The sequence below is a fragment of the Heterodontus francisci genome, chromosome 13 (genome assembly GCF_036365525.1).
Source record: "Heterodontus francisci isolate sHetFra1 chromosome 13, sHetFra1.hap1, whole genome shotgun sequence".
In the NCBI taxonomy this organism is placed as follows: Eukaryota; Metazoa; Chordata; class Chondrichthyes; order Heterodontiformes; family Heterodontidae; genus Heterodontus; species Heterodontus francisci.
In genome coordinates, this window is record NC_090383.1 from 95,532,814 (window position 1) to 95,557,978 (window position 25,165).

The window sequence follows — 25,165 nt, forward strand, 5'->3', positions numbered from 1 at the left end:
ACTTTCCTACATTAAACTCCATCTGATCTGCCAAGTTTTTGCCCACTCACTCAACCTATCTATATCCCCTTGCAGATTCCTTATGTCATCACAACAGGACTTCCCACCTATTTTTGTATCTTCAGCAAATTTGGATATATTACACTCTGTCCCCTCCTCCAAGTCATTAATGTAGACAGTAAATAATTGAAGCCCTAGGATTGATCCTTGTGGCACTCCACTAGTTACATCTTTCCAACCTGAAAAAGACCCATTAATCCCGACTCTGTCTTACCAATCCTCAATCCCTGCTAATACATTACCCCCAATACCGTCAGCTCCTATCTTGTGCAATAATCTTTTATATGGTACCTTATCGAATGCCTTCTGGAAATCCAAATCCACTACATCAACCAATTCCCCTTTATCAACTCTGCTTGCTGTATCCTCAAATAAGTCTAGCAAATTTGTCAAACATGATTTCCTTTTCACAAAACCATATTGACTCTGTTTGATTGCGTTAAGCTTTTCTAAATGCCCTATTTCTTCCTTAATGATGGACTCTAGTATTTTCCCAATGACCAATGTTAGGCTGACTGGCCTACAGTTTTCTGCTTTTTGCCTCCCTCCCTTCTTGAACAGGGATGTCACATTAGCAGTATTCCATTCCACTGGGACCCTCCCAGAATCCAGAGAGTTCTGGAATATTTTGACCAATGCCTTCACCATCTCTGCAGCCACTTCCTTTAAAACCCTTGGATGTAGGCCATCAGGTCCTGGCGACTTGTCTGCCTTTAGTCCCATTAGTTTGTCAAATACTTTGTCCCTCGTCATAGAGACTGCTATGAGATCTTTCCTCCCATTAGCTCCTTGATTATCTGATATCTGTGGGATGTTTATAGTGCCCTCCACCGTGAAAAACCAAGGCAAAATATTGGTTTAAATTATCTGCCATTTCCCTGTTCCCCATTATCAATTCTCCAGTCGCATCCTCCAAGGTCCCATGCTCACTTTAGCTACACTCTTTATATACTCGTAGAAGCACTTATTGTTTGTTTTTATATTTCTTGCCAATTTACTTTCAGAATCAATTTTCTCCCTCTTTGTTAGCTTTTTAGTCATCCGCTGCTGGTTCCTAAAAAAATCCCCAATCCTCTGGCCTACCACTAGTTTTCACCTCTTTGTACGCCTTAGTTTTTGATTGGATACTCTCCTTGACCGCCTTTGTTAACCACGGGTGGTTCACCCTTCTCATTGAGAGCGCTATGAAATATCTGCTTAAGTGTCTGCCACTGCTCATCCACTGACCCTCCCCTTAGCCCGCTTTAGACAACTCTTTCTTCATACCTCTGTAATAGCCCTTGTTTAAGTTGAGGACACTGGTTATTGAACCAGGCTTGGCCCCCTGGCTTGATGGTAATGGTAGAAGTGAGGGATATGCTGCACCATGAGTTTACAGACTGTGGTTGAATACAATTCTGCTGCTGCTGATAGTCCACAGTGCCTCGTGGATGCCCAGTTTTGAGCTGCCAGATATGTTCCAAATCTATCCCATTTAGCATTGTGGTTGTGCCACACATGATGGGGGGGAGGGGGGGGGGTATCCTCAATGTGAAGTCGGGTCTTCATCTTCAAGGACTGTGTGGTGGTCATCCATACCAATACGGTCATGTACAGATGCATCTGTGACAGGTAGATTGGTGAGGACGATGTCAAGCAGGATTTTCCCGCTTATTGGTTCCCTCACCACCTGCTACAGGCCCAGTCTGGCCGCTATGTCCTTCAGGATTTGGCCAGCTCGGTCAGAAGTAGCACTATGGAGCCACTCGGTGAAGGGCATTGAAGTTCCCCACCCAGAGTAAATTCCGTGCCCTTGCTACCCTCAGTGCTTCTTCCAAGTGGTGTTCAACATGGAGGAGTACTGATTCATCAGCTGAGGGAGGGCAGTAGGTGGTAATCAGCAGGTGGTTTTCTTGCCCTTGTTTGCCCTGACACCATGAGACTCCATGGGGTCTGGAGTTAATGTTGAGGACTCCCAGGACAACTCTCTCCTGATTGTATCCCACTGTGCCGCCACCTCTGGTGGGTCGCTCCTGATGGTGAGACAAGACATACCCAGGGATGGTGATGGAGGAGTCTGGAACACTGGTTGTAGGGCATGATTCGGTGTGCATTACTATGTCAGGATGTTGCTTGATTTGTGTGGGACAGCTCTCCCAATTTTGGCACACATCCCCAAATGTTAGCAAGGAGGATTTTGCAGGGTCAATGGGGCTGTCGTTTCCAGTGCCTAGGTCGATGCTGGGTGTTCCAGCCGTTTTCATTCTTATTCAACTTTTCTGCAGCAATTTGGTACAACTGAGTATCGTGCTAAGCCACTTGACAGGGCAGTTAAGAGTCAACCACATTGCAGTGGGACTGGAATCATATGTAGGCCTGACAGGGTAAAGGCAGCAGATTGCCTTCCTTAAAGGATATTAGTGAACCAGATGGATTTTTAATGACAATTCAGTAGTTTCATGGTCACCATTACTGAGAATAGCTTTTAATTCCAGATTTATTAATTGAATTTAAATTCCACCAGCTACCTGGTGGGATTTGATCTTGTGTCCTCAGAACATTAGTTGGGGCCTCCTAATTACTAGTCCAGTAACTACCACTACACACTGTCCCCATTGACACAAAAAAAAGATGTAAACCTTCCAGTCTTGCAAGTATCTTCAGCGAAAAACGCCACATGGGCAATCCTACACAGCCTCCTCCTAAGGCCCACACTATAATAGTAGTCATTGTCCAGCTTTTCTAGTGCAATGATGATACTGGAATCTACTTGGTAATCTGGAAGATTGCTCAGGTGTGCACTATCCACAAGAAGTAGGATACATCCAACCTTGCCAACTACTGCCATTTTCCTGCCAATCCAAGTGATTGACGACATCAAAAATGCCAATAAACGACACAGATTCATGAATAACCTGTTCAACAATGCTCAGTGTAGGTTCCACCAGAACCACACAACCCCAGACCTCATCACAGTCTTGACACAAATATTAATGCCAGCCTTGACATAATGGTAAAACTCTTGCCGCTAAGTGAGAAGTTTCTGGGTTCAAGTATCATTTTAGAGACTTGAGCATATAATGTAGGCTAACACTTCAGTGCAGTACTGTGAGGAAACTGCACTATGGGACGTGCCACCTTTTGTATGACATGTCAAACCAAAGCCCCCGTCTGCCCGCTCCACTGGAAGTTAAAGATCCCAAGGCACTATTTGAAGAAAAGCAGGAGAGTTCTTCCGATCAACTCGACCAACATCTGAATAACTGCTCATCAATTTCATTACTGTTTGTTGGACCTAACTGTACACAAACTGGCTATCGTGATTCCCTACATTACGAAGATGACTACCCTTCATAAGCACTTTATTGGCTGTAAAGTGCTTTGGATATCCTGTCGTTAAATGCATTATATAAATCAAAGTTCTTTATGGATGCAGGTAGAGAGGCAAGAGTAGATACGCCCCAAATCAAGACAATATTTGACCAAGTATAGCAGCAATAAGCCCTAGAAAAGCTGAAGTTAAAAGGCATCAATGGGAAAATGCTAAATTGACTGGAGTCATACCTGATAAGACAGGAAGCTATCGCTGTTGTCAAAGGCCAATCATCATCGCTGCAAGGCTAAGCTGCTGGAACTCCTCAGGGCAGTGCCCTTGGTCAAAACATCATAAGCTATTTCAGCAATGTCATAAGATCAGGAATAGAGCTGCTCACTGATGATTCTACAGCGTTCAGCTCTATTTACAATTTCCCTGATAGTGAAGTAACCCCCAGCAGCCTACATCAGGGCCGAGACAAAATCCAAGCTTGGATTGACAAGTGGCAGCTAACATTTGCACCATCTAAAATGGCAAAACATCTTCAACAAGAGAAGGTCCAACCACCTCCCCTTGTCCTTCAAAAGCACCATTATCTCCAAGATCCCTATCAACATCTTTACAGAATCATAAAATGATGAAGTACAAAAGGAGACAGTTCAGCCCACCATGCCTTTGACAGATCCACCCAATTAATCCCACTCGCCTACTCTTTGCCCTAGCCCTCTAACATTTTTCGCTTCAACTATTTATCCAAATCCCTTTAGAAAGTCATTATTGAATCTGTTTCCACCAGCCTTTCTGGCAGTGCATTCAGATAACAACTCGCCGTAAACATTGCTTCCCTTCAGGTCACCTCTGGTTCTTGGGGAACCCCATTAACCAGAAGTTTAATTGGACCAATCAACATTGTGTGGTTACGAGACACAAGCAAATATTGTGGATGCTGGAAATCTAAAATAAAGAAAATAGAAAATACTGGAAATACTCAGCAAGTCTGTCAGCATCTGTGGAGAGGGAAACAAAGCTAACTTTTCAGATTTGTGACCTTTCATCAGAATATCCGAAGAAGGGTCGCTGACCCGAAACGTTAACTCTGCTTCTCTTTCCACAGATGCTGCCAGACCTGCCTGCTGAGTGATTCCAGCATTTCTTGTTTTTGTTTCAGATTTCCAGCATCCGCAGTATTTTGCTTTTATTTTAGAATGGATAAATTGGCCTTGAAAGGAGTGCAATGCAGATTCGCCAGTATGTTACCAGGGCTCCAAGGATTAAAATTATGAGGAGTGATTACATAAACTAGGTTTTAACACCCTGGAAGACAGAAGGTTAAGGATGACTTGATTTGAGGCTTTTAGGATTTTGAAAGAAATTGATAGGGCAGGTAGCGAAAAAAAAATTTCTGGTGTGAAAGTCGAGAACAAAGGGACATAACCTTAAAATCAGAGCCAGTCCATTCAAAAAAGAAGTTAGGAAACACTTCTTCACACAAAGAGAAGTGTGGAACTCTTGCCCACAAAAAGCAGATGTTGCTCATAGAAACATAGAAAATAGGAGGAGTAGGCCATTCGGCCTGTCAAGCCATTCTGCCATTCAAAAAAGATCGTGGCTGATCATCTAACTCAGTATCCTGTTCCCGCTTTCTCCCCATATCCCTTGGGCATTAATATATCAATCTCCTTCCTGAATATATTTAATGACTTGGACGCCACTGCCTTCTGCGGTAGAGAATTCCACAGGTTCACCACCCTCTAAGTGAAGAAATTTCTCCTCATCTCGGTTCTAAATGGCATACCCCATATCCTGAGACTATGACCCCTGGTCCTGGACTCCCCAGCCATCGGGAACATCCTTCCTGCATCGAGCCTGTCTACTCCTGTTAGAATTTTATAGGTTTTCATGAGATCCCCTCTCATTCTTCTAAACTCCAGTGAATATAGGCCTAGTTAACCCAATCTCTCCTCATACGTCAATCCTGCCATCCCAGGAATCAGCCTAGTAAATCTTCTTTGCACTCCCTCCATGGAAAGAACATCCTTCCTCAGATAAAGTAGAACAAAACTGCACACAATACTCCAGATGTGGTCTCACCATGGCCCTGTATAACTACAGTAAGACATCCTCGCTCCTGTACTCAAATCCTCTTGCAATGAAGGCCAACACACCATTCGCCTTCCTAACTGCTTGTTTTCAGCAACTGGTGTACAAGGACACACAGGTCTCGTTGCGCCTCCCCCTTTCCCAATCTATCACCATTCAGATAATAATCTGCCTTTCTGTTTTTACAACCAAAGTGGATAACCTCATATTTATCCAGGTTATACTGCATCTGCCATGCATTTTAAATTTGAACTTGACAGATTTTTGCTAGCCAAGGTTATTAAGGTAATAGAGCCAAGGCAGATCGCTGGAGTTAGGATACAGTTTAGTTTAGTTTAGAGATACAGCACTGAAACAGGCCCTTCGGCCCACCGAGTCTGTGCCGACCATCAATCACCCATTTATACTAATCCTACACTAATTCCATATTCCTACCACATCCCCACCTGTCCCTATATTTCCCTACCACCTACCTATACTAGGGGCAATTGCTAATGGCCAATTTACCTATCAACCTGCAAGTCTTTGGCATGTGGGAGGAAACCGGAGCACCCGGAGGAAACCCACGCAGACACAGGGAGAACTTACAAACTCCACACAGGCAGTACCCAGAATTGAACCGGGTTGCTGGAGCTGTGAGGCTGCAGTGCTAACCACTGCGCCGCCCTATACAAATCAGCCATGATCTCATTGAATGGCAGAACAGGCTCGAGGGGCTAAATGGTCTACCCCTGTTCCTAAATTTGTTCCTTCTTCTTCAGTGCTGCTAAAATCAACCATTGGATATTCTGGATTTTATAACGAGGATATCAAATACAAAAGCAGAGAGGTAAGGCTACATCTTAAAAATTGCTCAGGCTGCAATTAGAATCATGTGTCCTGTTCTGGGCGTCCCAATTGAAGATGCATGTCATGAGGGCCCTGGAGAGGGCACGTAGGAAATTGATGAATGTGATATTAGGAATATGGGGTCTCAGTTATGAGCACAGACAAGAGAAACTGAGGCTCTTTTCATTTGAGTAGAGAAGGCTGAGGAGATCTGATGGAGCTCATAAAATTTATGAAGGGTTTTTGAAAAGGCTGCTTTTGCTGACAACGCAACCACTCGGTGGCACAGTCCTGGCACATGCACAAATGCAGCTTCTTCCACTGAAACGTCACTGCCGGAGATGTTCAGGCAGTTGCCAGGATTAAAGATGGCGCTGCTCAATTTATCACAGGGGACCATGGGAAGGGGGCCGGGAAGCGAGGAGCAAGGAACAATCGGCCGAGGGGAATGGGGGGAGTAGGGGGGAGGAAGCAGTGGCGAGGTCTGCAGCAAGCGACTGCCGGGGTGGGGGAAGAAAGCATCAAGGCCTGGAGCATGTGGCTGAGGGGTTAGAGCGGCCAGTGATGTGGGAGAGAGTAGCTGAGTGGGGGGAGCGAGTGAATAGCGGGGATCGAGCTCCAGCCTCAAAGTGCCCCATTCAGCCGCACCTTGACATTATCCGATGACGTTTTGGCGCGCGTGCGCTAATTAGTTCCGGCAAGACATAGGCTGCGCAAGCGCAGCAACTCACTGAGAGCAGGAGACTGTTTGCACATGTGTGCAGCTTGGAGCTCTCTGATGACATCAGCGGGCCACTGCGTTGTCAGGGGTCAGCAACTTTTGAAAAAGGTAAATCAGTGGAAATAGCTTTTTCCCCTAGTCAGCAAGTCAGCAACTAGAGAGCATATTTTAAAGACCATGACAAAATGAACAAAGGAAGATATTAGGAGGGTTTTTTTTTAATAATAATGCAGAGGGTTTTGAGGACCTAGAATGCCTTAGCAGAAACAATGGTGGGAAAAGAGTCCGTTACAACTTTTAAAAAGTGGATAAATATTTGAAATATTAAAACTTAAAATAATGAATGGAGAAAGGGTTGGGGAATGGGACTGAATGGATCACTCTTTAAGCCAAATGGCCTACTTCCCAATGATTCTAAGTGTTTTAAGCCATTTCAATGGTATGAAAAAGTGTTTTATATTTAGATGCAAGAATTTTTATTTCTTTTAATGTTCATCAATGTGGTCTATTACATAATATATTTTTTTAAAACTCAAAAGCTCTTGCTCCAGAATCTTACATTAGGAACATCCTGAAAAATCTCTCACCCCACCACCCACCCCTACACACAGTCCAAGACTAGTTTCTGCCCATTTTTACTCTTCCCTACAGAGAACCCAGATTAATTGCCGAGAAAGAGGCTGTGGCTCTTAAAATCAACTTTAAAGCAAATTCTTTTCATTAGAAAGGAACGACCTATCTATTCAGTATCAGCAAGCTTCCTAAAATTCTTATTGCGCCTATGTCCAAACTATTCACAGTAATTGTAAACAAGAGGTTCTGAAACCTGCCACCCACATCCCAGCAATGTGGCAAAACATCCATTTACTTACACTTTTAGCTTTCTGCAACACCGCCGCCCTACCTCACCTCACTCCTCGCCCCTCCCCATCTCCTTGTCATCCTTCCCTCAATCCATGCAATTACAGCCCCTCTAATACCACCTGCCTTAATCTGTGTAACAAATCTCTAGCCTGGCATCTATTCAATCTTTTAAAAATCCACCTATACTACCACGTTCATTTGATTTATACATGATTTCCTTGAAAGAATAGATTCAGTCGAGCATGATTTACCCTTTACAAATCTTTGTTTTTGAAGTTCAGTAATTTTCTCCCATATTATGCATTTTGCATGTTTACCCACAGAGATTACATTAGCTGGCAAAGTTCCCACTTCAAACGATTTCTGAAAACTTCAGTATTCTAGAATGCATTCCATCTATGCCTGGCAACGTTTCTACTTTTAGCTCCATTAACATTATTCAATACAGCTCCCTTTCAAATACTCATTTACAAGTTGTGGTTCTTCCACAGCTTCATCAGGAAAGGATAGCGAAGATGATTCTCGACAGGAGCGAGAGTAACAGGGTAGTGGTTATGGGGGACTTTAACTTTCCAAATATTGACTGGAAATACTATAGTTCGAGTACTTTAGATGGGTCTGTTTTTGTCCAGTGTGTGCAGGAGGGTTTTCTGACACAGTATGTGGACAGGCCAACCAGGGGCGATGCCACATTGGATTTGGTACTGGGTAATGAACCAGGCCAGGTGTTCGATTTAGATGTAGGTGAGCACTTTGGCGATAGTGATCACAATTCGGTTAGGTTTACCTTAGCGATGGGCAGGGACAGGTATATACCGCAGGGCAAGAATTATAGCTGGGGGAAAGGAAATTATGACGCGATTAGGCAAGATTTAGGATGTGTAGGATGGGGAAGGAAAGTGCAGGGGATGGGCACAAACGAAATGTGGAGCTTATTCAAGGAGCAGCTAATGCGTGTCCTTGATAAGTATGTACCTGTCAGGCAGGGAGGAAGTTGTCGAGCGAGGGAGCCGTGGTTTACTCAAGAAGTTGAAGCGCTTGTCAAGAGGAAGAGGGCGGCTTATGTTAGGATGAGACGTGAAGGCTCAGTTAGGGCGCTTGAGAGTTACAAGCTAGCCAGGAAGGATCTAAAGGGAGGGCTAAGAAGAGCAAGGAGAGGACACGGGAAGTCATTGGCGGATAGGATCAAAGAAAACCCTAAGGCTTTCTATAGGTATATCAGGAATAAAAGAATGACTAAAGTTAGAACAGGGCCAATCAAGGATAGTAGTGGGAAGTTGTGTGCGGAATCAGAGGAGATAGGGGAAGCGTTAAATGAATATTTTTCATCAGTATTTACAGTAGAGAAAGAAAATGTTGCCGAGGAGATTACTGAGATACAGCCTACTAGGCTAGATGGGATTGAGATTCACAAGGAGGAGGTGTTAGCAATTTTGGAAAGAGTGAAAATAGATAAGTCCCCTGGGCCAGATGGGATTTATCCTAGGATTCTCTGGGAAGCCAGGGGGGAGATTGCAGAGCCGTTGTTGTTGATCTTTATGTCGTCATTGTCGACAGGAGTAGTGACGGAGGACTGGAGGATAGCAAATGTTGTCCCCTTGTTCAAGAAGGGGAGTAGAGACAGCCCTGGTAATTATAGACCTGTGAGCCTTACTTCGGTTGTGGGTAAAATGTTGGAAAGGGTTATAAGAGATAGGATTTATAATCATCTTGAAAAGAATAAGTTCATTTGCGATAGTCAGCACGGTTTTGTGAAAGGTAGGTCGTGCCTCACAAACCTTATTGAGTTTTTCGAGGTGACCAAACAGGTGGATGAGGGTAAAGCCGTGGATGTGGTGTATATGGATTTCAGTAAGGCGTTTGATAAGGTTCCCCACGGTAGGCTATTGCAGAAAATACGGAAGTATGGGGTTGAAGGTGATTTAGAGCTTTGGATCAGAAATTGGCTAGCTGAAAGAAGACAGAGGGTGGTGGTTGATGGCAAATGTTCATCCTGGAGTTTAGTTACTAGTGGTGTACCGCAAGGTTCTGTTTTGGGGCCACTGCTGTTTGTCATTTTTATAAATGACCTGGATGAGGGTGTAGAAGGGTGGGTTAGTAAATTTGCGGATGACACGAAGGTCGGTGGGGTTGTGGATAGTGTCGAAGGGTGTTGTAGGGTACAGAGGGACATAGATAGGCTGCAGAGCTGGGCTGAGAGATGGCAAATGGAGTTTAATGCGGAGAAGTGTGAGGTGATTCACTTTGGAAGGAGTAACAGCAATGCAGAGTACTGGGCTAATGGGAAGATTCTTGGTAGTGTAGATGAGCAGAGAGATCTTGGTGTCCAGGTACATAAATCCCTGAAAGTTGCTACCCAGGTTAATAGGGCTGTTAAGAAGGCATATGGTGTGTTAGCTTTTATTAGTAGGGGGATCGAGTTGCGGAGCCACGAGGTCATGATGTAGCTGTACAAAACTCTGGTGAGGCCGCACCTTGAGTATTGCGTGCAGTTCTGGTCACCGCATTATAGGAAGGATGTGGAAGCTTTGGAAAGGGTGCAGAGGAGATTTACTAGGATGTTGCCTGGTATGGAGGGAAGGTCTTACGAGGAAAGGCTGAGGGACTTGGGGTTGTTTTCGTTAGAGAGGAGGAGGAGGAGAGGTGACTTAATAGAGACATACAAGATAATCAGAGGGTTAGATAGGGTGGATAGTGAGAGTCTTTTTCCTCGGATGATGATGGCAAACACAAGGGGACATAGCTTTAAGTTGAGGGGTGAAAGCTATAGGACAGATGTCAGAGGTAGTTTCTTTACGCAGAGAGTAGTAGGGGCGTGGAACGCCCTGCCTGCAACAGTAGTAGACTCGCCAACTTTAAGGGCATTTAAGTGGTCATTGGATAGACATATGGATGAAAATGGAATAGTGTAGGTCAGATGGTCGGCGCAACATCGAGGGCCGAAGGGCCTGTACTGCGCTGTAATGTTCTAATGTTCTAATACCTACAGTCCTGCTTTCACTTTCTTCTGCAAAACACTGATTAATCATCTCTGCCACTCAAGTATAAATTAGCACACTTCATCCTCAAGTTATTCGGGCCTGTCCAGATTTTTTTTTTAAGATGTAAACTAGACAGCAAACATACAGTTTCTAAAACAAAAGCTTGTTTTTCTCCACTTATGTAAAACAGTGGAAGTTTATAGTACGAATTTGATGCAACAAACAGGAAATAATTACAATCACTCTCAGGGCTTCTTAAATTAGCCATTAAAATAGAGGCCTGAGATTATGAGTTCAGTTTTGGACTTGGCAAAGCCGGTATATTTATAACAGTACTTAAATGATTGCAACGTGAGTGTCTTAAGTATGTGACAATGGCCTAACAGTGATGATATGACATAAGATGAATCTTTCACACAAACTGCATCACAACACTACAAATAGCTCACCAAAATAATATTCTACCAGAAAGAAAATCTGTCAAATCCACAAGGCTAAAACATAAACTAAAAGCACAACAATTCAACTTCAACCTGTCAAATTTTATTATCTTGAAAATACAGGTAAAATTCTAGAATAGCAAATAAATTTAATCAGCAGCCTCAATTAAAATAAAAGCTATACAAAAAACAAAAATGGTTCAACTAGTACAACAGAAATAAGATCCAACAAGTACACAAAGTTTATTAATATTAAAGCATAGAAAATGGGAACAGATTTAGAAAAGAAATTTATGGGAAGCGTCAAAACTGAAAAACAGCACTTGAGAGCACTTTGCTAAGTATTGTCAGAAATATCAAGAACTACAGCTGTCAATTATAGGGAAATACTAGGGGCAACCTTGGATTGTAAATTCATTTAAAGGTTTGCTTTTTTTAAAAAAAAATGAAATGGATATAAATAAGTTCCATTTTAAACCAAAATCAGCTGAAATGCAACACATTCAGCTCCTTTTTAAAAATCACAAGTGAAAAAAACAAAGATATATTGCACATATCGTACTCCTACTTTACCGTTATTTCCTTTTCAAAGGTTTGAGAAATTCCATTTTTATTAAATCACTCAACAGTTATCAAACACAAGTTTGGGTAGATAATACACACAAGAGGCCTACAATGACCTTTCTCCAAACCCCTTGTTTAGGCAGCTGCTTAGTTAAGGGCACTGATGTCGTTTTCAGCAATATCCAAAGGGTAAATCATGAAATCAAACTCATTAAAATATAAAAAGTATATATGAAAAATAATCAGAAATCTTCACTGTTTAAGATAGGATTTCTCTATTGCGCAAATACAAATTCTGGGATCAGTCAATTTATTATCTGCCAATCCTAGTTTTATGTACGAAAATAGGAACACATACACACTTTAGGTCCAAAAATGTAGTTCGGGCCTAAGCCTTTACACAAGCCCCGACCTCTGGAGCAAAGGAGAACGAGGACGGTGAAATAAGGAATGGGGGTGGGGGGGAGAGAGTTGGGGTAACGAATAGGTTGAGAAGGAGCAGAAGCGGACAGAGAAGTGGCGGGAGACACACTCACCGACACGGTGACCCTCCTAGATATTTAATCATGGCTACTTACTCCTCTTTTTTTCCTGCCTTGTCCTGCTGTAAGTTCCCGATTTCAGATTTACACGCGAGATCGATTTTTTTTTTATTTTTTAATATTATTTTATACAATCTTGCTACTCGTCAGTGCCTGCAGCTCAGAGCGGCGAACATTTTCAGACATTTTAATGACGTCTTAGATGGACATCAAGAATTATCCCTTTCAATAAAAACAAGAAATAAGTATAGGCCGGGAAAAAAAAAAAGACGCCACGACCGCTCACGCCATCGAGATGCCTCTTGCGTTCGGGCGGGCGCACACATCTAACAATCTAATCAAAGCTGTTTATTGGGTGATGGGGCTTCTCTGTGTATTTTGCCCTCTCCCTCCTGCTTCAAACGCCGGAAATTCAATGTAGAATTTTTACTCGATCCAATTTTATCGTCAACCATAAAATTTATTTTCCTAAAATCCCACCTCCTTTTTTTCATCACTTGTTTTTCATTGGCCCGAATGCATCAAGCCCCCTTGTCTATTGGACAATACTACAAGTCAATCAATTGTTTCGTCACCGAGGTTGATCCCCGCCCACCCGATGTCTTGTGCCCGGATGCTGCTGGGATGAAATCACCAGCAGCCAATGAGAGTCGATGATGTCAGGTTGCCCACAGCCATCCCTTCTGTATTTTTACCCCTTATCTCCTCAAAATGAATGTGATCATAGATTTAAAGAATATGTCATGTATATTGAAGTCAAGACACATCTAAGTCCTTTGATTACGTATTTCAGTAATTCCCTTTATTTCTTGCTGTCTCTCATTTGTGTCAGAAGATTTTTGGTTACCAAATACGTGATGAGGTTCTATTTTTAGGTTGTGCTGAAGCAGCCAAGGCAACAACAGGGATGAGCTATCTGAAAGTGAGAATGCGTTTAACCAAAGTTGTGTTGTCAACCACTTCCCAGATTGCGATGGATTAATGCATTGTTTACGGTTAGGAAGTGATCATTTCCATTTAATGAAGTTGCTTTATGGGCACCATAATAATTACATAAAAATATATTGATTATTAGTGACGACTAGTGACTACGTCACACATGAGAACAAGGGGTTTATTCTTCATGTCTAAGCCTACACGAAGCACTGGCTAAATTGTCATGTGAAAAGCACAAGCAATTTCAATCCTGTCTTCACAACATTGCTACAACACGCACTCTCATGGGAAGAGTCACTGAATAACGATCAATAGCAGAATCTAGCTGAGACCCCTGCCGTAAGAGTTTTTTTTTCCAAAAAATACACTTTTTATAAAATCTGTACAAGTCCCTTGCAGTACAACTGTGGCAGTTCACATAGTGCAACAGGCATCAATTTGGTTAAATACAAGACATGGGACTCTAAGGTACCTCATGAAAATTGCATTTACGTTTCATTAACCATTTCCTGATATATTTTTCCAACTCAAGGAGAGGATTGTTATTATGGTTATTGAGGTGAGACAGTAGAAAAATCAGCAATAGGAAGACGGACACTTTCTCACACTGCTGTTGACACAAGACAAATTAACCCATGATGGTCAATATTTGTGCAACTTCTCCACCTGACTGTCATATGTGTCTGAAGACAGGGCAGCCAACAAAAGGGGAGATATCTCCAAATCAGGAGAATTTTATAGGACGGAACACATAGTACTTCAGAAGAGCCATGTAAAACAGTAGAGTGAGACAGGAAGGGACAGAGAGATTAACAGTAGGTTGCCATCTTGACAGGCTGCTAAACTAGGTTACAAATGTTCAGAACTGGAAAACTTTATCAACTTTGCTTCCAATTTCCACCTTTCTCTCACCTTAACATGGTCCATCTCTGACACTTCCCTTCCCTTCCTTGACTTCTCTGTCTCCATGTGGGGATAGACGGTCCACTAATATTCATTATAAGCCCACCGCTTCCCACAGTGACCTCAACTACACTTCCTCACACCCTGCTTCCTGTAAGGACTCCATTCCATTCTCTCAATTTCTCCATCTCCAACACATCTGCTCTGATGATGCAACCTTCCACAGCAGTCTGATATGTCTTCCTTTTTCCTCAACCAAGGATTCCCCCACACTGTAGTTGACAGGGCCCTTGACCCTGTCGGACCCATTTCCCACACTTCTGCACTCACCCCTTCCCCTCCCTCCCAGAACCGTGACAGGGTTCCCCTTGTCCTCACTTTCCACCACACCAGCCTACACCTGCAATGGATCATCCTCCGCCATTTCCGCCACTTCCAGCATGATGCCACCACCAAATGGATCTTTCCCTCCCCTCCCCTATCAGCATTCCAAAGGGATTGTTCCCTCCACAACATCCTGGTCCACTCCTCCATTACCCCCAACAACTTGTCCCCTTCCCACGGCACTTTCCCATGCAATCGCAGGAGGTGTAATACCTGCCCTTTTACCTCCTTGCTCCTCACTATCCAAGGGCCCAAACACTCCTTTTAGGTGAAGCAGTGATTTACTTGTACTTCTTTTAATTTAGTATGCTGTATTTGCTGCTCACAATGTGGTCTCCTCTACACTGGGGAGACCAAATGCAGATTGGGTGATCGCTTTGCAGAACACCTCCATTCTGACCAAAAACAGGATCCTGAGCTTCCAGTCACTTACTATTTCAACACAGCCCCCTGCTCTCATGCCCTGCTCTCTGTCCTGGGCCTGCTGTAGTGTTTCAGTGAACATCAATGCAAGCTCGAGGAGCAGCACCTTATTTTCCAATTAGGCACACTACAGCCTGCCAGACTAAACACTGAGTTCAATAACTTCAGAGCACGAATGGCCCTTTTTAATTTTTATTTTATATTGTTCCATCATTTTTTTTACCTTGTGTCTGCCTACTGTTTTTTCATTTTTGTGCTTTTGGCTAGGGGCTGCTCATTATTCTGTCATTAACACTCTCTCTGCACTAATTCTTTGTCTATCATCACACCAATAGCACACTCTCTTTGCCTTTGTCCATTAACCTTGTCAGTTAATCTCTCATGCCCTCTGTCCTATCATACATCTTCCCTTTTGTTCTCTTTCACACCTACCCCGCCACCCCCACCCCCACTTTACTTGTTTAAAACCTATTACATTTCTAACTTTTGCCAGTTCTGATGAAATGTCACTGACCTGAAACATTAACGCTGCTTCTCTCTCCATAGATGCTGCCAGACCTGCTGAGTTTTTCCAGCACTTTCAGTTTTTGTTAAATTAGGTCCTGGGTTCTAAAATAAAGAAACAACTGAATCTCTTATGGACAAAACGTCATATGCTCACCAAAGCTAGTGGCAAAATTGGATAAAAACAATTTAAAATAAAGAGCGCTCTTCAGTTCCTCCAATAAAGTGATTCTCTTAAATTCACTTATGTCTATATCTCAGTCTATCACTGTTGATTCCGAATCTGCTCTGAAAAGATAATTATGAACAAAAAGCTTCTCTGCAAAAAGTTGAGTGGTTGTTACTGCATGTATTATTCAGTTACAAATTGTTTAGTCACTATCTGTAAGATTGTACTCCAGATCAACCAATTTATGTCCAGGCCAAATCTCTTACCTGTTAGCAAAGGTGCACTTTTAATGTCATGTAATTATATGATACAGACAACTTTCAAATGACACTGGCCACTTAGGTTATCTGCCCTCAAACTGCAAAGTAAATGATGCACATTGCAGTTACTGATTTTTGACATACTTGTAAAACTTGTCCTTCAATCTAATTTGTGACAAAAAATCAGTTAATCACCGTTTCTAACATGTTCACTGAAACATAATACATTTTTACTCTGTCTTCCACAACAATTTTTAAAATGGCAAACACAGCATGGATTTTGTTAAGGAATTGTAGACAGTTCATCATAGATTAAGTTTTATTAAAGCTATCCATTGCATTGCATTTACAAACTATTGTATATGGGTCAGCAGCATCCTGTTTTGCCAATATTGCACAGCCCCATTACACCGTACTCTTATATTCATGAGGAACGTATAGTGATGACCTCTGGAGATTCCCTGGATTTTCTTGCCTGTTTTCCCTCAGTACAAGTTCTGGAACAATGTGATTCCAAATGGAACTGTGACATTTATATAGAAGTAAAAGGCCAATAACTTTCAACATGTCACTGACCTTGTGTCCCAAGTGAAAGTAATGCATGCCAGAGTGTAGAAATCAAGACATTCCCGAAGTGACTTTTGCCATTTTAAAATGAGTTTACATAACACAAGCCTTTAAATTTGTTTTTTTAAAGTAACCTCGCTGCTAGGTTATTTTAAAACACAAGGTTAAAGGCGTGGAGCAGAGGTGTCCAACCTTTTCACATGGTGGGGGGGGACCACATTACAATTTTTGTCTTTGTTACGACCAGGTGAGAAAGGTGTCTGGGGGTCCTTTACTGTCTTCACCTGGTCTTATTGTAACAGGGTTTAATTTTAAACACACTGTGTTTTGATCTCCCCCTTTAGTGAATCCTTGTTCACCACTTTCCAATTATAAGGCAAAGAAATGAGCATAAACAAGCTTTCTTAGGTTTAAAGAAGAAAAGTGAAATTTATTAAACCTTAAACTTAAACTCTAATATGGTTAACGCCTATGGATATATGCCACGCCCCACGCTAGCATGCATACGCGATACGCACATGCAAATAGGGACAGAAAAGAGAAGAAAAATAAAATGGGGAGGTTTGAGGCAATATCAGAAGAATTTCTTGTTTACTGTGCTTCAAGCTCACTGTAGTCCTTTTGTAAGTAGTCTTGCTTTTCGTTGGGGCCCAGTATTCTTCTTAAACCTTGTTCACTGCAGGAGACTTCTCTCTCTTGGGGTTCATGTGTCTTCAATAGTTTCCGAAGCTGGTGAGAGTGAGATAACAGCAGACAGGAGAGAGATGTTCTCAGTCCAGGAGAAAACAGCTTTCTGATTTCAAATTCCTTGTTGGAAGTTCTAATTTTAAAAACTCCAACAGTTAGTTAGTCATGTAACCCACATCTAACCCACGTCTGACCACATCTTTTTGTGTATTCGGCCATTTTAGCAGTTAACCTGGAATGCTAGCATATCCACCTTCAACGTCAGGTAATCAAAAGTTGTGGATTAAACTGGAGCAGGGAATAGCCCCTTCGTCTTTTGAAGTGCTGTCTTTTGATATGCGAATATCTCTCTCCAGCCAAAGTCCCCAATTTTTCTTGAAAGCAAGTTCTTTCTTCACCAACAACAGTTTAAAATCAACGCTCATGTGGTAAAATTAATTTTCCTCATCTTGGCAGGTGGGGGGCTTGCCTGACAGTCTTACAAAGGGGGCCAGTGAGACAATTTCAGAAAGATAAAGCCATGAAAAAATTATCTTATTATTAATCAAACAACAACAAATGTGCATTTTTGTGAAGAAGCTTTAAATGAGAGGACTAATTTATTGACTTACTTTCTCATCACTATGTTGGACACTGATTTAGTGAGATACCTGTCATTTTTTTTGCTTGCACAAGTAGCCAATGTCTGCCCGCACACTTATAGGGATATGGAGTATTCCAGATAGAGGTCCATCTGTCAGTGGTGATCTTGATCGTTCGCTCACCCTCCTCTCTCCCTCTCTCTCTCTCTCTCTGTCTCTCTCTCTCCCCTTCCCTCTCTGTGTTCATCCCTCTCTGTGTTCCCCCTCTCTGTGATGTCCCACCCTCTGTGTCACTCCCCCTCTCTGTTGTTCCCTTCCATCTCTGTGCCATTTACCCTTCTCTGTGCTGTCCCCTCTCTCTGCGATGTCCCCCCCCCCCCACCTCTTTGTGTCATCCTCACTCTCTCTGTTCGCCTCTCTCTCTCTCTCTCTTGGATCCCCCCTCTCTCTGTCACCCTTCCTCTCTCTCTGTTCCCTCTCTGTGTCCCCCTCTCTCTCTCTCCCTGTCCCCCAACACTCTCTCTATCCCCTCACACACTCTCTCTATCCCCCCACTCTCTTTCTCCCCCACTTTCTCTCTGTGTTCCGTCCTCTCTCTCTCATCCCCTCTCTCTCTCTGTCCCCCTTTCTCTCTCTGTCCCCTTCTCTATCTCCCCCACACTACCTCTCTGTTCTCCTCTCTCACTCTCTCTCTCTCTGTTCCACCTCTCTCTCTGCCCCCCTCTCTCTCTGACAGTTGCTGAGAGTGGGAACTGACAGCACAGCAGCTTCATGGTTGGCCAACTTGAAAAGATAACACAACTGTCCATTTCACAGCTGACAGATGCGGAGAGCAGGAACAGCACTCCTAAACTTTGTGGTTTTCCTGCAAGCTTTAAAGAAAAATCAGAAACCCGCCGGAAAACCATGAATCTGTCCAAAGTTTGGAAGCACTGATCCTGCTCTCAGCACCTGTCAACTGTGAAACTGACAAAAGAACAAAGAACAGTACAGCACAGGAACAGGCCATTCGGCTCTCCAAGCCTGCGCCGATCTTGATGCCTGCCGAAACTAACACCTTCTGCACTTCCGGGGCCCATATCCCTCCATTCCCTTCCTATTCATATATTTGTCAAGATGTCTCTTAAACGTCGCTATCATATCTGCTTCCACCACCTCCCCTGGCAGCAAGTTCCAGGCACTCACCACCCTCTGTGTAAAAAATGTGCCTCGCACATCCCCTCTAAACTTTGCGCCTCACGCCTTAAACCTATGTCCCCTAGTAACTGACTCTTCCACCCTGGGAAAAAGCTTCTGACTATCCACTCCGTCCATGTCGCTCATAACTTTGTAAACCTCTATCATGTCGCCCCTCCACCTCCGTCGTTCCAGTGAAAACAATCCAAGTTTTTCCAACCTCTCCTCATAGCTAATGCCCTCCAGACCAGGCAACATCCTGGTAAACCTCCTCTGTACCCTCTCCAAAGCCTCCACGTCCTTCTGGTAGTGTGGCGACCAGAATTGCACGCAATATTCTTAGTGCGGCCTAACTAAGGTTCTGTACAGCTGCAACATGGCTTGCCAATTTTTATAACCAATGACCCGACCAATGAAGGCAAGCATGCCGAATGCCTTCTTGACTACCTTATCCACCTGCGTTGCCACTTTCAGTGACCTCTGAACCTGTACACCCAGATCTCTCTGCCTGTCAATACTCCTAAGGGTTCTGCCATTTACTGTATACCTCCCACCTGCATTATACCTTCCAAAATGCATTACCTCACATTTGTCCGGATTAAACTCCATCTGCCATTTCTCCGCCCAAGTCTCCAACCGATCTATATCCTGCTGTATCCTCTGGCAATCCTCATCATTATCCGCAACTCCACCAACCTTTGTGTCGTCCGCAAACTTACTAATCAGACCAGCTACATTTTCCTCCAAATCATTTATAGATACTACAAACAGCAAAGGTCCCAGCACTGATCCCTGTGGAACACCACTAGTCACATCCCTCCATTCAGAAAAACACCCATCCACTGTTACCCTCTGTCTTCTGTGACCGAGGCAGTTCTGTATACATCTTGCCAGCTCACCTCTGATCCCGTGTGACTTCACCTTTTGCACCAGTCTGCCATGCGGGACCTTGTCAAAGGCTTTACTAAAGTCCATATAGACAACATCCACCGCCCTTCCCTCATCAATCATCTTTGTCACTTCCTCAAAAAACTCAATCAAATTAGTAAGACACGACCTCCCCTTCACAAAACCATGCTGTCTCTTGATAATAAGTTTGTTTGTTTCCAAATGGGAGTAAATCATGTCCCGAAGAACCCTCTCTAATAGTTTCCCTACCACTGACGTAAGGCTCACCGGCCTATAATTTCCTGGATTATCCTTGCCACCCTTCTTAAACAAAGGAACAACATTGGCTATTGTCCAGTCCTCTGGGACCTCACCTGTAGCCAATGAGGATGCAAAGATTTCTGTCAAGGCCCCAGCAATTTCTTCCCTTGCCTCCCTCAGTATTCTAGGGTAGATCCCATCAGGCCCTGGGGATTTATCTACCTTAATGCTTTGCAAGACACCCAACATCTCCTCCTTTTTGATAATGAGATGACTGAGACTATCTGCACTCCCTTCCCTCGGCTCATCATCCACCAAGTCCTTCTCCTTGGTGAATACTGATGCAAAGTACTCATTTAGCACCTCGCCCATTTCCTCTGGCTCCACGCAGAGATTCCCATCTCTGTCCTTGAGTGGGCCAACCCTTTCTCTGGTTACCCTCTTGCTCTTTATATATGTATAAAAAGCCTTGGGATTTTCCTTAACCTGTTTGCCAATGACTTTTCATGACCCCTTTTAGCCCTCCTAACTCCTTGCTTAGGTTCCTTCCTACTGACTTTATATTCCTCAAGTGCTTCATCTGTTCCTAGCCTTCCAGCCCTTACAAATGCTTCCTTTTTCTTTTTGACTAGGCTCACAATATCCCGTGTTATCCAAGCTTCCCGAAACTTGCCAAACTTGTCTTTCTTCCTCACAGGAACATGCTGGTCCTGGATTCTAATCAGCTGACGTTTGAAAGACTCCCACGTCAGATGTTGATTTACCCTCAAACAGCCGCCCCCAATCTAAATTCTTCAGTTCCTGCCTAATATTGTTATGATTAGCCTTCCCCCAATTTAGCACCTTCACCCGAGGACTACTCTTATCCTTATCCACAAGTACCTTAAAACATGGAATTATGGTCACTGCTCCCGAAATGCTCCCCCACTGAAACTTCGACCACCTGGCCGGGCTCATTCCCCAGTACCAGGTCCAGAATGGCCCCATCCCTAGTTGCACTATCTACATATTGTTTCAAGAAGCCCTCCTGGATGCTCCTCACAAATTCTGCCCCATCCAAGCCCCTCGCACTAAGTGAGTCCCAGTCAATATTGGGGAAGTTAAAATCACCCACCACTACAACCCTGTTACCTTTACATCTTTCCAAAATCTGCCTACATATCTGCTCCTCTACCTCCCCCTGGCTGTTGGGAGGCCTGTAGTAAACCCCCAACATCGTGACTGCACCCTTCCTATTCCTGAGCTCCACCCATATTGTCTCGCTGCATGACCCCTCTGAGGTGTCCTCCCGCATTACAGCTGTGATATTCTCCTGAACCAGTAATGCAACTCCCCCACCCCTTTTACATCCCCCTCTATCCCGCCTGAAGCTTCTAAAGCCTGGAACATTTAGCTGCCAATCCTGCCCTTCCCTCAACCAAGTCTCTGTAATAGCAACAACATCATATTTCCAAGTACTAATCCAAGCTCTAAGTTCATCTGCCTTACCTGTTATACTTCTCGCATTGAAACAAATGCACTTCAGACCACCAGTCCCGCTGTGCTCAGCAACATCTCCCTGCCTGCTCTTCCTCTTAGTCCTCCTTATTTACGATGCCCTCCTCATTTACTTCACTAGCTGTCCTACTGCTCTGGTTCCCACCCCCCTACCACACTAGTTTAAACCCTCCCGAGTGATGCTAGCAAACCTTGCAGCCAGGATATTAGTGCCCTTCCAGTTTAGATGCAACCCATCCTTCTTGTACAGGTCCCATCTGTCCCTGAAGGGAGCCCAATGGTCCAGATATCTGAAACCCTCCCTTCTACACCAGCTGCTCAGCCACATGTTTAGCTGCACTATCTTCCAATTTCTAGCCTCACTGGCACGTGGCACAGGGAGTAATCCAGAGATTACAACCCTAGAGGTCCTGTTTTTTAATTTACTCCCTAACTCCCTAAACTCCCCCTGCAGGACCTCATCCCTCTTCCTGCCTATGTCATTGGTACCGATGTGTACCACAACCTCTGGCTGTTCACCCTCCCCCTTCAGAATGCCCTCTGTCCGTTCAGAGACATCCTTGACCCTGGCACCAGGGAAGCAACATACCTTCCTGGAGTCTCTTTCACGTCCACAGAAGCGCCTATCTGTGCCCCTGACTATAGAGTCCCCTATAACTATTGCTCTTCTGCGCTTTGTCCCTCCCTGCTGAACAACAGTGCCAACCGTGGTGCCACTGCTCTGGCTGCTGCTGTTTTCCCCTGATAGGCCATCCCCCCCAACAGTATCCAAAACGGTATACTTGTTAGAGAGGGGGATCGTCACAGGGGATTCCTGCACTGACTGCCTGCCCCTTCTAGCGGTCACCCATCTATCTGCCTGCACTTTGGGTGTAACCACTTCTCTAAAACTCCTGTCTATGACGCTTTCCGCCACCTGCATGTTCCTAAGTGCATCCAGTTGCCGCTCCAACCGATCCATGCAGTCTGTGAGGAGCTGCAACTGGGTACACTTCCTGCAGATGTAGTCACCCGGAATGCTGGAAGCGTCACGGACTTCCCACATCTCACAGGTGAAGCACTTCACCCCTCTAACTGACATTTCTATCACTAATTAGTTAATTGATATAAAATAAATAAATAATTATTAAATCCTTACTAAATTATGATACACTTCACTATGTGGTCCCTAGTGCTAGATTTCTACAATAAATATTAAATGCTGTCTAAATACAGTAATCTCCTCCCTCTGGTTTAGTTGCTCTACTTATTAATTAGTTAATTAGTGTTTTAATCAATTTTTATTAGTTTTATTTTCAAATTCGGTACAGATTTCCTACCAGCCAATCAAGTCACGGCTTTCCTGTGACGTCACTTTTTCAGTTTTTTTTTCCCACTCTGCCGAAGCTGCCGAATCGCGAGGTAAGTACTTTATAGTGAAACTTACCTTCCCACCTGCCCCCTGGCTCGCACTCTCACTGCTACCGCTGTTCAAAAAGAAGCTGCCGAATCGCTAGGTAAGTACTTTATACTGGAACTTACCTTCACAGCTGCTCCCTGGCTCGCACTCTCACTGCTGTTGCAATTTTTTTTAAGCTGGTCTGGTTGGAAAGAAGGAGCCAATGGCGGATTTCTGAAATCCTAATGTTGGAAATGCGCCATTTGGCAGAAATGTCTCATTTAAAATGTAATTACCAGTCACGGACCTCAAAGTGTTTTACCTGGTGTCCATGTACGGACACTAAAGACCTGCTCGGGTCTGAAAATGAAACACAACCCGAGCCCAACAGAACCACATCCGACCCGAGCCTGACCCGGCCCGAGTCCTTTCACTTCTTCCCACACCCGACCCGACCCGATCACCAGAATAAAGTTGGTTATATTAAAGAGGTTGTGCTCTCATTTGGATGGAATTGCTCACTGCAGACTAGTAGGGAATGTTTCCCGCCTTGATGTTCTGGCTGTCACTGCATCCGACCCGGCCTGATCCGACCCGAGCCCGAATGCCGGACCCGGAAGAGTGACCCGACCTAACCCGAACCCGACACGTCGTTGGGTCCCCTCGGGTTCGGGTCGGGTAGCCATGCTCTAATGGACACATTGCTGACCCTTGGTTATAGGTGCATAGCACTTGAATAACAATCATGGGATATATCATGAGACTTATCAGGTGATTCCTTTATATTTTCTCCCTCTGTGTCTGATCCAGTAAACAGAAAGACACTTACAATTCCTAAAACTACTGTAATTAAACTTGTTATTTTATCTATGTAAATAAAATGTTGTCACTCTATAACACACAGCTACGCTGACTATTTAATGAGGTATTGACACATAGTGGCAGTGGTGGCAGTGATATTTAAAATAACTTTCATTATTTTAGTAGCTATCTCATCGGCATGGTTTATTTTAAAGTTAAGTGAAAACTAAAGCATAAGGACGATTGCGTCGGGGGGTGCTCTACCACCACCTCAAGTCCTCAAAATGTTGTGTGGAATTGGAGGGAGTCTGGAAACACTGCTCCTTTACAAAGAAGCTTGATCAGGAGTCACAACGAGTGTCAGTGTTGACATTTCTCACAGTAAAAGGAGAAGAAGTGTATGCAGATTACTCCACGTGGTCTGACTGGGCCATGGATGGGGACAGAGGCAAGATAGAACAGGTGCTGATAAAATTTTCTCAATACTACTCTCCTGCTCTCGTTTGCTAAAACTGCTCACGACTCCAGGATCATCCTGTCATGCAAAAATAACCCTTCAGCTGCCTCTAGTACTTCCCTCACTTCCACTAGCCAACTTGCCCAAACTTCATCTAAAGGTCCCCCCACCCACCCCTTCCAAGCTCCAAACTCACATCTCACTCTAGTTTCTCTCCTATCTAACCTCATGCCCTCTCCAAGCTCATCTTGTCCATGAGACCCTCCTCCTGCTCCCTTGACCCTATTCCACTGAACTGCAGACCACTCAACCTCACTTCCTAGTCTCCATGTTAGTTGATATTTTTAATGGTTCACCGGTACTGTCCCTCTCTCCTATAAATCTACTGTAATCACCCCTTTCCTCAAAAAATCAGCCCTTGAGCCTACCCTCCTTGCAAACTACCACCCCATCTCCAACCTTCCTTTCCTCTCCAAAATCCTTAAAAAGTGTCGCCTCGCAAATCTGTGCTCATGTTTCCCAGAACTCCATTTTTCAATCCCTCCAATTAGGTTTCCGCACCTGCCACAGTACCAGAACAGCTCTTATCAAAGTCACAAATGAGATCCTATGTGACTGTGACAAAGGTAAACTATCCCTCCTTGTCCTTCTCAAACTATTTGCAACCTCTGACACAGTTTACCACAATATCCTCCAATTGCCTTTCTACTGTCATCCAGCTAGGTGGGACTGCGCTCACCTGGGTCCATTCTTATCTATCAAATTGTAGCCAGAGAATCACTTGCAATAGCTTCTCTTCCCGCTCCTGTGCTGTTACATCTGGTGACCCCAAGGATCTATCTCTGGTCCCCTACAATTCTCATCTACATGCTGTCCCTCGGCGATATCATCCGAAAAC

The 25,165-nt window shown here is 43.9% G+C and overlaps 1 protein-coding gene across 4 annotated transcripts in view; it reads right to left on the minus strand.

Annotated features, from left to right (window-relative positions):
- ppm1ba (protein phosphatase, Mg2+/Mn2+ dependent, 1Ba) overlaps nucleotides 1-12,755 on the minus strand; it is a 181,373-nt gene extending 168,618 nt beyond the window's left edge. For 2 of the 4 annotated variants that reach the window (XM_068045213.1, XM_068045214.1), the window contains exon 1: nucleotides 12,432-12,755. The gene's annotated coding sequence lies outside the window, so the exon portion shown is untranslated. The remainder of the gene's footprint in view (nucleotides 1-12,431) is intronic. The other 2 variants (XM_068045216.1, XM_068045210.1) reach the window with 2 other exon arrangements.
- Between the last annotated feature and the right edge of the window lie 12,410 nt (nucleotides 12,756-25,165).